Source organism: Dipodomys spectabilis, unplaced genomic scaffold (assembly GCF_019054845.1).
Source record: "Dipodomys spectabilis isolate Male_0828 unplaced genomic scaffold, ASM1905484v1 ptg000094l, whole genome shotgun sequence".
NCBI classification, from domain to species: domain Eukaryota; kingdom Metazoa; phylum Chordata; class Mammalia; order Rodentia; family Heteromyidae; genus Dipodomys; species Dipodomys spectabilis.
In genome coordinates this window covers 7,420,463-7,434,118 of record NW_024870771.1, presented here as the reverse complement: position 1 = coordinate 7,434,118, position 13,656 = coordinate 7,420,463, and positions in this window count along the sequence as shown.

The following is a 13,656-nucleotide window of genomic DNA, read 5'->3' as shown; positions in this document are numbered from 1 at the left end:
GGTCCAAGGGTAGAAATTTGCAGTTGCAAAATAAATGCTTGTAAAGCTCAAAGGATAAGAGGTGACTGTCCCTAACATATGCCAAGAGGATAGGTCTTCAGCATTCCTACCATGCACAGAACTAGTAATTACCTGAGGTGATGGGTTTGTTCATTGTCTTGATTGTGATAATCATATCACATGTGTATCAAATCACCCTATGATGCAACTTAAATAGGTACAACTGAATTGTCCATTATATCCCAGTAAAATTTGAAAGCACTAGTTCTAACTATGCTGACTCTCCTAAATTATTTTCATCAGCTCCAACTCTCTTTTCTAATGTCCCCAGTAGGGCCTACTGGCCGTGGAGATAGAAGAGGTCCCTCATTGGTTCATGGCCACAGGTGGGGATGGAGGCCCTCCCCTCATCCCTCCACACTGGAAATGGCTCTCACCTGCCCAGGGAAATCCCTGCACTCTCTGTGTGATGTGCTACGTGGGTTCCAGCTCATGTTCCCAGAGCAAGTGTGTCCTGGCCAGCAGTGGCTCAGGGCCAGATTCCTCTTCTTGTGAAGGAGAGCTGGCATCTGGGGTGTTTTCCTGCACTCTCAGTACAGCCTGTTCATTCTAGAAGAGCATTGCACTCTCTGGGCTGTCATGGCCAGCACTGTGGGTTGTGAGCAGAGTAGGAGAGAAGGCAGGACTGACTTCACTTCCCTAGTCTAGCTGCCATGTGGTTTTCTCTGCTTTGCAGTGGATGAGGCCTGGTTCTTTGTGGACAAGCGGCTCTTAGATGCTCGGAGACCTCAGGTATCAGAATGAGACAGCCAGTGCCTGGTGACTTGCTGGGTAAGGAAGGCCAATCACAGTGTAGGACAGTGAGGCCATAGACCCTGTGGGAAGGTTGGTGTCAGGGCAGCCGTAGCTCCATGCTGACAAGTGCCCAGCACCTCACACCAGTCCTGGTCTATGTCTGCCCTGGAAGCAGAATCAGCTGCGCTGTTCCTAAGAGACATCCCACATGACCTGAGCTCCTCAAAGGAGCCCTCCATGAGGGTGCTGCTCCCCTGTCATCTTCAGGCCAGAAATCAGGGAGGTCAGGATCAGCCAGGGCCCTTCTGTACCAGACAGAAGAGGGATGCAGTAAGGTGGGAGAAGGCAATATCTTCAGGAGAATGTGTTAGCTCCGATCCTGACTCTTGGCTAGCACCTGCTGCCAACATGGATGCCCCATATTATTGAACATGTGTCAGCTGGGCACTCTGATGTTTCCCGAGGAATACCATGGGAAGAGACTAATATCCTGACACTGTACCCTCCTGTTCTGTCCTCTGCCTCTGCCACATTGGCTTCATGCTACTCCTTTAGCATACAGCAGCCTCAGGACCTTTGTACCTTCTGTTTTCCCTGCTGCAGGGTTGTTTAGGGCCCAGGTCAAATACCACAGCCAGGACCCTTCTCCAGTATCTTTGTCCTGGATCACCGCATAAACTGTTGATTATAATGTAATACTTAGCATCATCTGAAATTCTCCCCCGTGTTTGTGATCTCTCAATCATCCAGAAAAGTGGGATTGATACCACAACTTACCTGCCACTTCAGAGGCTTCAGAGGACTTTTGTTTAAGAAAACAAACCGCCATTCAAAATGAATTATGTAGCCAGGTACTGGCGTCTCAGGCCTATAATGCTAGCTACTCAACAGGTAGAGAGCTGAGGATCCCAGTTTGAAGCCACCTCAGGCAGGAAAGTCCATGAGACTGAGCTCCAATTAACCACCTCAAGAGCTGGAAGTGGAGCTGGGCCGCAAGTGGTGGAGCACTAGCCCTTCAACCAAAAGCTTGGGAATAGCACCCAGGTCCGGGGCCCTGAGTTCAGGCCCCACAATTGGCACCAAGAAAGAAACAAGAAATGAATTCAGTCACCCAGATAACCTATTTTTATCCTTATTTCCCTCATTCCCATTCTTTCTCCCTCAGAGGTTAATATATCCTGATTTGGGTTCATGCTGGGTTTTATATCTTTACTAGACAATTCATAAAAACACATTGGTGCTTTCATAGACACACTGGCTGGGGTGTGACTCAGTAGCAAAGCATATAACATGTTCAGCACACACATACATAAGCCTACACAGGGAAATGGGTACATGCACATGCACACACACACACACACACACACCATAGTTTCATTCTCTAACTATAATTCTCCCATTTGCCATTTATTCCTAGTGTTTGATTGTTTGAGTTTAATTCATATGGATGACTATAGGTCTAGTCTGTCTTGATTTTGCTATTGTATGCCATGCCTTGTACCGTAATGACTATGGTAATTAATTTATCCTTTCTTCCATGCATGGAAGTTCAGATTCTTTCTGTCTGTGCTACAAATAGGAACACATGACTTTCTTCTCCCCACCTTGAGGGAAGAGGCTGCAAATGACACACTGTTCCTGTCTCTGTGTTTTCACTTTATTAGAAGCTGTCGAGTTGCTCATGTATGAGCTCTGTACTCCCAGTAGGTAGTATGAAAACCAATCCTGCCTGTCCCGTAATGCTTGATGCTAAAGTAGCTGTCCACCAATGCACTCTGTGGGCATCCCACAGAGCTTCTGAGATGACTTGTGACATAGCCACCTCTTAGTCCATGTCTTTCTTTCATTCTTCAGTCAATGTTGGTCGTGTTAATGTTTCTAAAACCACTATCCATGCTATCTAATGTTAAGATTGCTATTTGGTAAACCATAATAACTCCTGATGTGTTTTTGGTCACATGGTTTAAATTTCCTTTGCCTTCCTTTTAACACACACTTTTACATGGATGATCAGATTCCCTGCTTCACACAGAGTTGGACAGGCCAGCTATCCTCTCATTCTAACTTTTTAAATGTCAAAATTTCCAGTATGCTTCCTTGGATCCTTTGAGTTTTTAGCATCTTTCAAAATTCTCACTTGTGGGGATTGAGGGCATAGTTCAAGTGGTAGATCCAATGAAGAAAGCATCAGATACCAAGTTCAAGTTCCAGTCTCAGGAAAAACAAAAACAAACTAACAAAAACACACCCCAAGTTTCCACTTGTATTTTTGACTGGTGTTTCCTTGGGGCTTTTACACTGGACCATGTTGTTGTAGGTAGTGTGAGTACTCAGTCTACACAGGCATGAACAAGGGCCTGAAACTTCTCCTCCTGGCCTGCAAATGGGACTGTCGCTTCAGGACTTGAGGCTCCTGAGCAACTGTTCCCCCATCTCTTCTTCCTCCTCCCAAAGGGACCTTGGTGCCTCTTTCTTTGAGATTCTTTTGATGAACCTGACCACAGCATGCAGCAGAGCGTCCAGCAGCACTGGAGGGTACTCTGCTGTGGAGCTTCGTTGGCATCCTGTGGCTCTTTACTGGACCGCTTCACCACCTTCCACCCACAGGGGTCGCCCTGGCTCCACACCCGGCCCTGGGTTTTGCACTCCAGGCCTGATTAATGGAATGGTCTACTGCCTTCTCACCCTGGGGAGTGCTCTTCCCTGGACTCTACCGTGTTCAGCTCCTTTGGGGGTCACTGTTTTGACGCTTATCCATTATAGCAATTCTGCACAGGCACATGGATGCCCTCATGCATGTTACAAAGTACCTCCTGTAATGTCCCTGTGCCTGTCATATTCCACCCTAAGACCCAGTCTGGCTCTGCCCATCTGCTGCAGCCCCTGCACCTCCAGCCTGAGCTGCTTCCTTGTGAGAGCACCCTGGCCACCGTGCCGTGGGCGGCGTGCTCCTCTGTGAGAGTGCTGTGCACAGTGGACCGCGTGCGCACACTCGGCTCATTCTGAAATGTTTCCACCTGTTCCCTCTCACCTCAGCGTCACTGAGCCACACATGTGTGCAGCTGCGGACTTACACTTGTGTTGCAGAATTGTGCCCTCATGTGGCACACACACTAGTGCCACTAAGCAGCACCCTCATGCAGCTGTGCACCTGCACTGTGTCATGGAGCTGTGCACTCATACAATCGTTACACTGCCTTGTGTCCTCCAGACCATGGTGCTCTCTCTCAAACCTGTATTGTGAGCATATAAGGAAAAACTAGACCAGGCACCAGTGGCTCATCTCTGTAGTCCTAGCCACTCAGAAGGCTGAGGCCAGCCTACTCAGGCAGGAAATTCCTTGAGACTCTTATCTCCAATTAACCACCAAAAAGCTGGAAGTGGAGGTGTGGCTCAAGTGGTAGGGCACTAGCCTTGAACGTCACCCAGGCCCTGAGTTCATGCCCCAGGACTGGTACAAAAAGAAAAGAAAGGAAGGAAGGAAGAAAGGGAGAGAAAGAGGAAAAAAAGAAAAAAGGGAAGAAAAGGAAAACAAGGAGTTTCCTCTCCATTAATATGTCAGGTCTGTACAATCTGAAATCTTTTCTAAAACAGAGAAAGGAGCGGTGCTAAAATAAATACAACAGCGTTAAACCCAAACTTGGAAATCCAAGGCAATACAGGCCAGAAGCTAGGAATAAAAATCAAGCAGGTAACCACTCAACAATGAAGGGTAGGAAGTTGGGTAAGGGGCAGTTGGGACAGGAAGTGGGGGGCTCCTACCCCAGGCAAAGAGGAAGGAGGAAGTTCTTGCAGTGGGCAGTAGAGGGAGCTCAGGCTTCATTCATGGCCTTAGTGCCATGCATACAGGAAAGGTTTTACAATGAAAAGAAGTCAGAAAAGCAAGGCCAAGCTCAGAGGTGAGGAAATCCCTTTGGCCAGTTTGTCTCTTGAGGGGGGAAGGGAGGGCACACATGCATTTGTGGTGCTCAGGAGACACCACATGGAAAATGAACTATGCAACTTGTGGGCAAGGACTGGAGGGGAGAAAACTGGAGGAAAGCAAAGGAAAGTATGACACTGTCCAAAAAGAAATGTACTCATGACTCATGAAACAATAATTCCTCTGTGCAACTCTTTTACAATAAGAAAATTTTATGTATATATACAGACATATATGTGTATACATATACATATACACACACAGGTTTGTATTAGACCCTTGGTTCCCAATGTGGCAGTGTTGTTTAGGTAAAGGAGGCTCCCCCTGTGTGCTAGGATTAATGCTGTTCTAGAGAGATGGGGTTACTGAGAGTGGGTTATCATGAAGTAAGCCCATTCTCTTGGCTTACTGTCTCGCACCTCCCTTAGGCCCACCCCTACTGTGGAGTGGAGAGAAGTTCCCCATTTAGACACAGCCTGCAGGACTATGAATGAAGTCAACTTTCTTTTTTTATGTCTCAGCGTGTGGCATCATGCTACAGCTATATAAGATAAGGTGAGATCCACTAAAGCACCAAGGGAAGACCTGCTCCAGAAGAAAGGGCATTTGGGACTCCATGAGGAAGGCAGAGTGTGAACGTTGGCTGAAAGAGGAAGCTGCAGGTGCTTTAGATGAAGGACTCCCATGGTCAGAGGGGTGGTGGGCCATCTGGTCTGAAGTCCTGTCCCATCCCGAGGCCTGAGCTGGCTGCGTGGAGACTTTGAAGTAATCTCGGAGTCAAGAAGTCCATGGAGGCATGGTCAAAGGTGACAAAGGAATCTTTATTAGCCAGCGACCACCCTTTGGTGTCTCAGAACTAAGAGCAGTCCTGGCCTTTCGTGGGGCAGGGTTTATAAAGGCAAAAGCCACAGGCAAGTGGTGAGGTGGTTTCGCATGCAAGCAAGCTGAGTCACAGAAACTAATTCTGCCGTTAGCCTTATCATAAGCAATTTCATAAGGTCACATCTTGGCACCATTGGGGTGGGAGCACTTCTGCAGCTGCTGCTGGACCCACCTGGGGGAGTCAACTGTGGGGTCAGCCCTGGGCAGACAGCATTCTGCCGATGCAGCTGGATGCTAGAGATGTGTTAATTTTTGGACTGGGGGTCAACAGCTGGTCAGAATTAGTCTGATAGCTTGATTTTGTGGAAAGGGCTGAGGGCCAAGGATGGAGGTTGCTGAGCAGGAATGGCATCCTTTAAATTATAGCTAAAACTGGGTTCTCACACCTTCTGCAATGCAGAACAACTTCGGACTCGCTATGGTGTTCATGTGTGTCCAAGAAGCTCAGGCATTGAAAACTCCTTTCTAAGAGGTACTCTTATTTATGCTTGCCATTGCAGGTGACATATGTCACTATGCCCAGCATTTTCCAGTTGAGATGAGGTCCTGTGAGCTCTTTGCCCTGGATTCATTCTCTTCCCGCTCTCACACTCCCGTGTGGCTGGGATGGCATGAAAATGGAGTCTCACAAACTTTTTGCCTGGACTGGTGATCAACTGCAGCCTCACAATAATCACTACCTCTTGAACAACCAGGATGACAACTTGTGCCTGGCTGGAAACTTCTGTTTTTCTTTTTTAACAGTACTGGGGCTTGAACTGAAGGCCTTGTGCTTGCTAGCTAAGTATTCTATTCTGACCTTTGAGCCACAACCCTATTCCTTTTTTTGCATTCAAGTTAGCTTTTTTAGATAGGATCTAGCTTTTTTTTTTTTTTTCAATTAAAAAATTTGTTTTTACCTCGGGGAAGGGAGGGAGGGAGGGGATGGTAGGGGGAAAACAATGGAGGGGGTAACAATGTTCAAGAGGAAGTATACTCATTACCTCACTCCTGTAACTGTAACCCTCTGTATAGAAGCTTTACAATAAAATTAAATTAAAAAAAAAAAAAGAAAAAAAAATTTGTTTTTGCCAGTATGTTGGGGTTCAACCTAAGGGTCTTACTCTGTCACTTGGCTCTTCCACTCAAAGTTAGCTACCACTTGAGCCCACCTCCACTTCTGGCTTTTTTGGTTTTCATATTTCCTTTTGCCTGAGCTGGCTTTAAACAGGATCCTCAGATCTCAGCCTCCTGAGTAGCTAGGATTATGGGTATGAGCACTGGAGCTTGGCAGGGTTGTAACATTTTTGGTTGGAGATAGCCCTAACCTCAGTCCTTCTGCCCATGGCCTCTGACACAGCTAGCATCACCAGTTCAGACCACCACAACAGACTTACTGATTGGGCTAATTATGGCCCAAGATGGGATCAAACCAAGCCTTCCTTATCACTGCCTCCTATAGCTGAGATTACAGGTGTGAGCACTGTATGCAGCACAAGCTGGAATGTGGTTTTAAGACATACGATATCACAACAGTGGGTCCCTGTGGTGACTCAAGTGGTTCTATACACAGAGGAGGAGAGGCAGGGGCTGATGGTTCACATCTGTAATCCCAGCTACTCAGGTGGCTAAGATCCAAGGATTGTGGTTTGAAACCAACCCCTGCAGGAAAGCCTATCAAACTTATCACCAAATAACCACCAAGAAGCTGGAAGAAGCTGCTGCTCAAATGGATACAAAATAGAGGGGGGGGGAAGAAGAGAGGAGAGACCCAAGCCAGCGTCCTGTCTTACTATGTGATGTCCTTCACCGTGCCACAACACAGCAGATGCCAGAACCAGTACTACAAACTTGGAGCTTCCCAGGATCAGAATGGGAAACCAGATACATTCCCATTCCTTCAAAATTACCCAGCTCAGGTACTTTGTTACAACAATGGGACGTAGATTAAGGCCCAGATTTGGGTTCCAGTTTGATCCTATTATTTACAAGCTGTTCTGTCCCAATCTCAGGCTCATGCCTTAGTTGGGATGGTTGTGCTGCCTTGTGAAGATTTGCTGCTTATTCAGTGGGAGGCACTAGTAGTAACATTAAAGACTCTCTTTGGGGATTTGTGTTAACAGATTATGGAATATAATCTGATGGAATAGTATGCAACCATTAAGGGAACTGAGAAAATTCCAAATATCCAGCTATACACTGTGATTACTGAGTGGGAAAGCATATGTATTCTGCACAACATGGCCTCAGGTGCTGGCTGCGGTTGGAAGGAGACTCCTTTATCCCATGGGTTCAAAAGTGTGTTCCCCCTGTATATACAGTAAAGGCTTGTAGATTTACACAGAACTGGAAAGGAGACAAAGACACTACTTACACAAAGAATCCAATTAAATGGAGTCATATTTCTCCACTTTTGAAAGTAAGTGTGCTCTGAAGAATACTGTGCACTCTCTCTATTTTTATGGCTAGACAGTAGCTCTCTGTAGGAGTGAAGAAAGGGTGGGCTGTTGTTCTGACACGGGAGGAGGTGAGAGTGAGTCACACAAGTCCTATGGTGGAACATTCCTAGCCCAGGGATGGTGGTGCCACTGGGGGGCCTGCCGGGGCTTGTCTGGGATTACTGTGGGGGAGGGAAAGGTGTGGGCAGAGCAAGGCCACAGAGGAGGTTCAACAGACTCCATCCTGTGTGAGGAACAAGTGTGTGGGGAACAACATGGGTATTTCTTGAGTTTTATTGAGATACAATTTATAGCCAAACAACTTTCAATCCCTGTTGGGGCTGTGTGTGGAGGGGGGTGGGGGGAAGAGGGGGAATTTGTAGCTTATTGGTACAGTACTTATGTAGCATGTACAGGTTTCTGGAGAGAGAGAGAGAGAGAGAGAGAGAGAGAGAGAGAGAGAGGCACATCTCAGATCCTTCCATAAACCTCTCTTCAGCACCTGGCAGTCTCTCATCTCCATTTTGCCTCTATGGATTCTAAGTTCTGAATAAATCACAGAAATGGAGTCACATCATATGTGGGTGGACTTTTATGGCTGGATTTCTTCTCTTGGCATAATGTTCTCATAGTTTCCTATGCGTTGGTGTGTGTCTGGACTTGACTTGGTTTCAGGCTCAATATTTTGTTGTTGTTGAATGCCCCACATTTTGTTATTCCTCAGTTTGATCTGGTGATTTCTGAATTTGGGCTGCACCACTGTACCTGTGCACAGGTTTTGTATGAATGTGTTGGCATGCACCCACGAGTAGCTAGCCACCTAGTGTCTGAGGAATGACTGACATCTTTGGAACAGATTAGTTCTTTCTTTCTTTCTTTCTTTCTTTCTTTTTGAGTCCGGTCATGGAGCCTGAACTCTGGGCCTGGGCGCTGTCCCTCAGCTCTTCAGCTCAAGGCTAGTGCTCTACCACTTGAGCCACAGGGCCACTTCCGGCTTTTTTCTTATGTAGTGCTGAGGAATCAAACCCAGGGCCTCATGCATGCAAGGCAAGCGCTCTACCACTGAGCCACCTTCCCAGCCCCCTGGAACAGATTTGTTCTAAACTGAGTTTGTGGTAGGCTATAAATTACTTTGCAGAGGGAACAGGAAGCTGTTAGGAGGGCAATGGTCTTTATCAATGAATCAAAGTCAGACAAGGGCTGCCAGAATGAGCTCATGGCACACAAAATGGGAGGTGAGAAACACCAGGAAAATTATATTACGGAGACTTTCTGAAAACAGTTGTGAGGTTGGGGTTAAGGATCTATCACACCTCCTTTCTACCTTCCACTGCCATAGGAACCATCACTGCATCCTCCAGGGTCAGAGAAGAGAGGTGGGCCTGTAGAGCTTTGGCCCTGGGTATGGGGAACAGTGAACAGTCTGAGAAAGACCATCAGGAGCTCATCTTTCTCCAAAGGGGCCATTCTACCCAGGAAGCCATGTAGTTCTTCAAAAAGATACCTGAACTTTCTGGAAGGAATGGGTCAGACAGTTCATAATGGTGGCTACTACGCACTGGTTCTCTGTCTTCTCTCCTCCTCTTTCCCAGGCTCAGAAAGCCTCGTGCTTTCTCTGTAAAGTAGTGTAAAGTAGAGGTTGTCTGTCATACACAAGTCCCATCAAACCCCAATTTTACTTGCAATGGTTTGATTTTTATGTGCGGCCATTGATTGATGCCTTATACAGTTACTGTGTGTGTGTGTACGCATGGTGGCAGATACGTGTTAGCAGGGACTGTGTGTATGTTTGTGTGTATGTGCATGCACAAGAAGGGGCTTATCTCCATGTGGGAAAATGTCTGAGGGACTTGAGGTTCCCTGTACACCAACCAAGGAGTTACAACTGTCTGCTCCCAGACTAGGGCGGGAGTGCTCAAAGGTCCCTCTCACTTCATTTACCAGGCCTGAGCACAGGGGCCTCTCCTGGGCTGAGAGCTGGGACAGGCTGAGGTGGGTGTGCCTGGCTCATTACTCTGCCTCTGACCCCTCCTTCCCTGCCCAAGTAGATCCATCCTCTCCAGAAATGGTCGTCTGCCTATGTTCTACCTACTTCAAAGACTCAGTGTTCCAAGGGCTTCTGATGGTCCTCACCATGAATCCCCTAATGAGACAGGGTCCCAGCAGAGAGAAATGATTGTCTCAAAGACCCTCTTGTGCTTCCCTGCCCCTACAATCCCACCCTTATCCATGGATGCGTGGAGCCCTGAAGTATGTGAAGACATGCAGACATGGAAGGTGAGGGACAAGCTCTGCTCACCGCAGATGCCTGCTCCTCACACCATGTGTCCTTGCCAAGCCTCACCTCTCTTAATCTGTAAGGGAGGCGATAATGCATTGTGAGAATTAGGTGAGGAAAGAGAGGCCTCTTGCAGACCCTCCTGTGTAGGGCTGTAGCATCAGCAGGTGCTCCCTTCTGACTGCTGCACATGGTGCTAGGACAGGTGACAGCAGCCCTTTGCTGGAAAGCAGCCTGAAGGAGACTTGGACAAAGCAGGAGAGGAAAGTGCCAGGCAGAGAGGAGACTGCCAGCCCTTCTACCCTAATCCTAACCGAGGAAGCCAGCCGCCCCCTAAGCCAACTCGGGAGGAGACTGGAAGAAGCAATCTGCACCTGTTTGCTTACTCCTCTATTCACACTTGCAATGAATGAATATGACAGAGTTGAGACCATGTGCCAGACCTGGCACTAGGGTGAGGACCTACAAGAGCACAGGTTTCTCACATTTCCCTTCTCCACGGGGGGTAGATTCCAAGGCCCCCTGGCGGTTGCCTGTACCTGCAGAAGGGCCCAGCCATCTTTCTGCTCTGCTTTTCCCTGTGTTCTGCAGTGCTGACACAGAGGCTAGTTCTCAGTGCTTCGTGGTTCCGTGCCCAGCTGTGACCTTTCCATCACTGATCTCACACTTAGGGAGCCTGTATGTATATAAAATACATTTTCCTATCATCTGAGGGAATGAATTCTCTTTTCTGTTCATTAAAGAATTAAAAGACAGCAACGTGTCTAAGGTAAGCAAAGCACGCTTATTTTAAAGTGAAAGGAAAGCAGCAAAACTCTTCACCCAGAGAGGGGCCTCGAAAAGGGGTCCAGTGGAGTCCTCATGGGGAATGGTTTTAGGGCAGTTTTGTAGTATGGGGCTCCTCCTGCATTTCCTTCCTGTGTGTTTGCACTGTTGGCTTGATAGACTTGGGAGAGCTTCGCCCTGGAGCTTCTGATTGGTTGAGTCTGCACCCAAGGCATCATGGGAAGAAGCGTTTGAGTGGGGCCTGCGGCACTGTGGGAACAATAAGAGCCATAATAGGGGCACCACTTTTTATCCCTGCCTACCTAACAGTTCCTCATCTCAGTATGTATTCTGGATACTTGCCACAGATCAGATGGTTTACTAGTATTTTCTCCCAGTCTGTAGATTTCCCCTCTGTTGAGAGGGTACTTTGATGTATATATTTGTGCTTTCATATTTGAAGAAGCCCAGTTTATCCACCATATCTTTCATTGCCTGTGTTTTTGTTGCCTCGTGACCTCATTGTCATGTAGAATTCTAACTGTAAAATACCCACATATAAAATATGTAACATACATATGAAATATCTAAATGTAAATACTTAACTGTTCCAGGAGTTTTAAATATTTGACATTTAGATATTTAATCGTCTACCATCGTTCCACACCCATCCTCACATGTATTCTCTGGATTTCTGCAGGTGTAAATGTGGTTACACCTTCTATGGGTCACACTTTGCACTTCTCCCTTACAGGCTTGTTGGAACCTGTATCTAGTTATGACTGGAGTTATAACTCTTGATCTATAGATCCAGAGAGGAATGTAGGGGTAGGGCCTCAGGAGCCACCACAGCACCCTGCTTGGCAGCTTCCCCTGCAGGGGTAGATACTAGCATTCCCAGGTAGAGGTGGGAAAACCAAGACCTCTAGGTGGGGAGTCCACTGTGCCTGGTGGCCAGTCTGATGCCACCTGTGGGGCTGGGAGGCAATTGGCGGGGTTGGGGGTGGGGGGGAGATTTCACTGACAAAAAGATGAGGAGCACAAGGTTGTCAGTGACATCTGGGTCTTCCCACATATTCCTATCTCGTTTGTAGGAAACCATTTTCCTCAGTTTTTTTTTTTAAATAAAGATTTTGGCTCTTAATGCTTATTTGGGGATTTCATATAAATAAAAATTTCCTGGTTACTTTAATATGTAACATGCTGTTTTTGAGGTTCACTCATGTCATAGTAACGTAGCACTTTCGAGTGTTGAGTGAATTCTAGTGTATGTATGCGCTGTATCTTCTCATCCATTTCTACATCGATGATCACCTGTTTTTCCTACTTTCTGGCTCTTGTGAAAATGCTGCAATCGTACTGGCACACAGGTATCTGTGTGAGACTGTTTGAATTCTTTGGGTTATGCACTTAAAAGCAGAATTGATCCATCATATGACAATTCTATGTTAAATTCTTTTTGAACTTCCAAAGTATTTTACAGAGGGGCTGTGACATTTAGCAATAGATAGCTAAATATATAGCCCCAGTAACCAGGGCCTGGGTACTGCCCCAATCTTTTTATTTTGCTTAAGGTTAGTACTCTACCATCTGAACCACAGTTCCAATTCTAGATTTTTGGTGTTTAATCAGAGATAGTAATGACTCACAGACTTTCCTACCCAGGCTGACTTTGAACATGGTCCTCAGATCTCAGTCTCTTGAATAGCTAGGATTACAGGTGTGAGCCACTGGCACCCATATTAACCACATTTGTTGTTGTTGTTGTTGTTTTTTGTCGGTCATGGGGCTTAAACTCTGGCCCTGAGTGCTGCTGTCCTTCTGCTCTTCAGCTCAAGGCTAGCCCACTACCACTTGAGCCACAGTGCCACTTCCGGTTTTCTGCTGTTTTTTTTTTGGAGATTAAGAGTCTCATGGATTTTCCTGCCTGGGCTGGCTTTGAACTGCGATCCTCAGCTCTCAGCCTCCTGAGTAGCTAGGAGTAGGGAACTATCAGCAGGCTGACAGTTCCTCCCTGGGTCAGCTCCCAAAGGGCCCTGTGGGAAGGGGGGCATCTCGCGGATCTGGAGCTGGCTTGGGACGGAGGCTGTCTCGTTTGTGTGGAAGTGGGTGTGCTGGCAGTGGAAATCCAGAAAGGCTGCATTCCTCCTTTCCACGCCCTTTTGAATGTGCGCCTGTGGCGCTCAGAAAGGCCATTTTCAAAGCCTGAGTGGTCACTGGTCACTGGTCATAGGGCGGTGTGTGGGCGCCGCTGGGCGGTGGGTGGTTGGCCTTGTCTCTGTTTCAGAGGAGGACACACTAGTGTGGGGCCAGTGGCAGCGTCGCCCTGGGTTCTGGAGGACGTTTTGGAGGAGGGCTGGGCCCAAGTGTGTGGTTGCCTGGCGGTTCAGCATGCCAGTGAGCTGGGCACAGCATGGTGCGGCTTCTGTATGTTCGAACGGCGGGACACGTGTCCAAGGGAGCTGAGGGATGGGCTGCCGTAGGACAGGATTCCACGCGCCCGCCCCGCCAGCGGCATGGCCCCGATGTGCCCGCGCAGCCTCCCACACGGAAGTGGCCGCGTCGCTCTTCGCCCTGGGTCCCACGCGCCGCAGCGC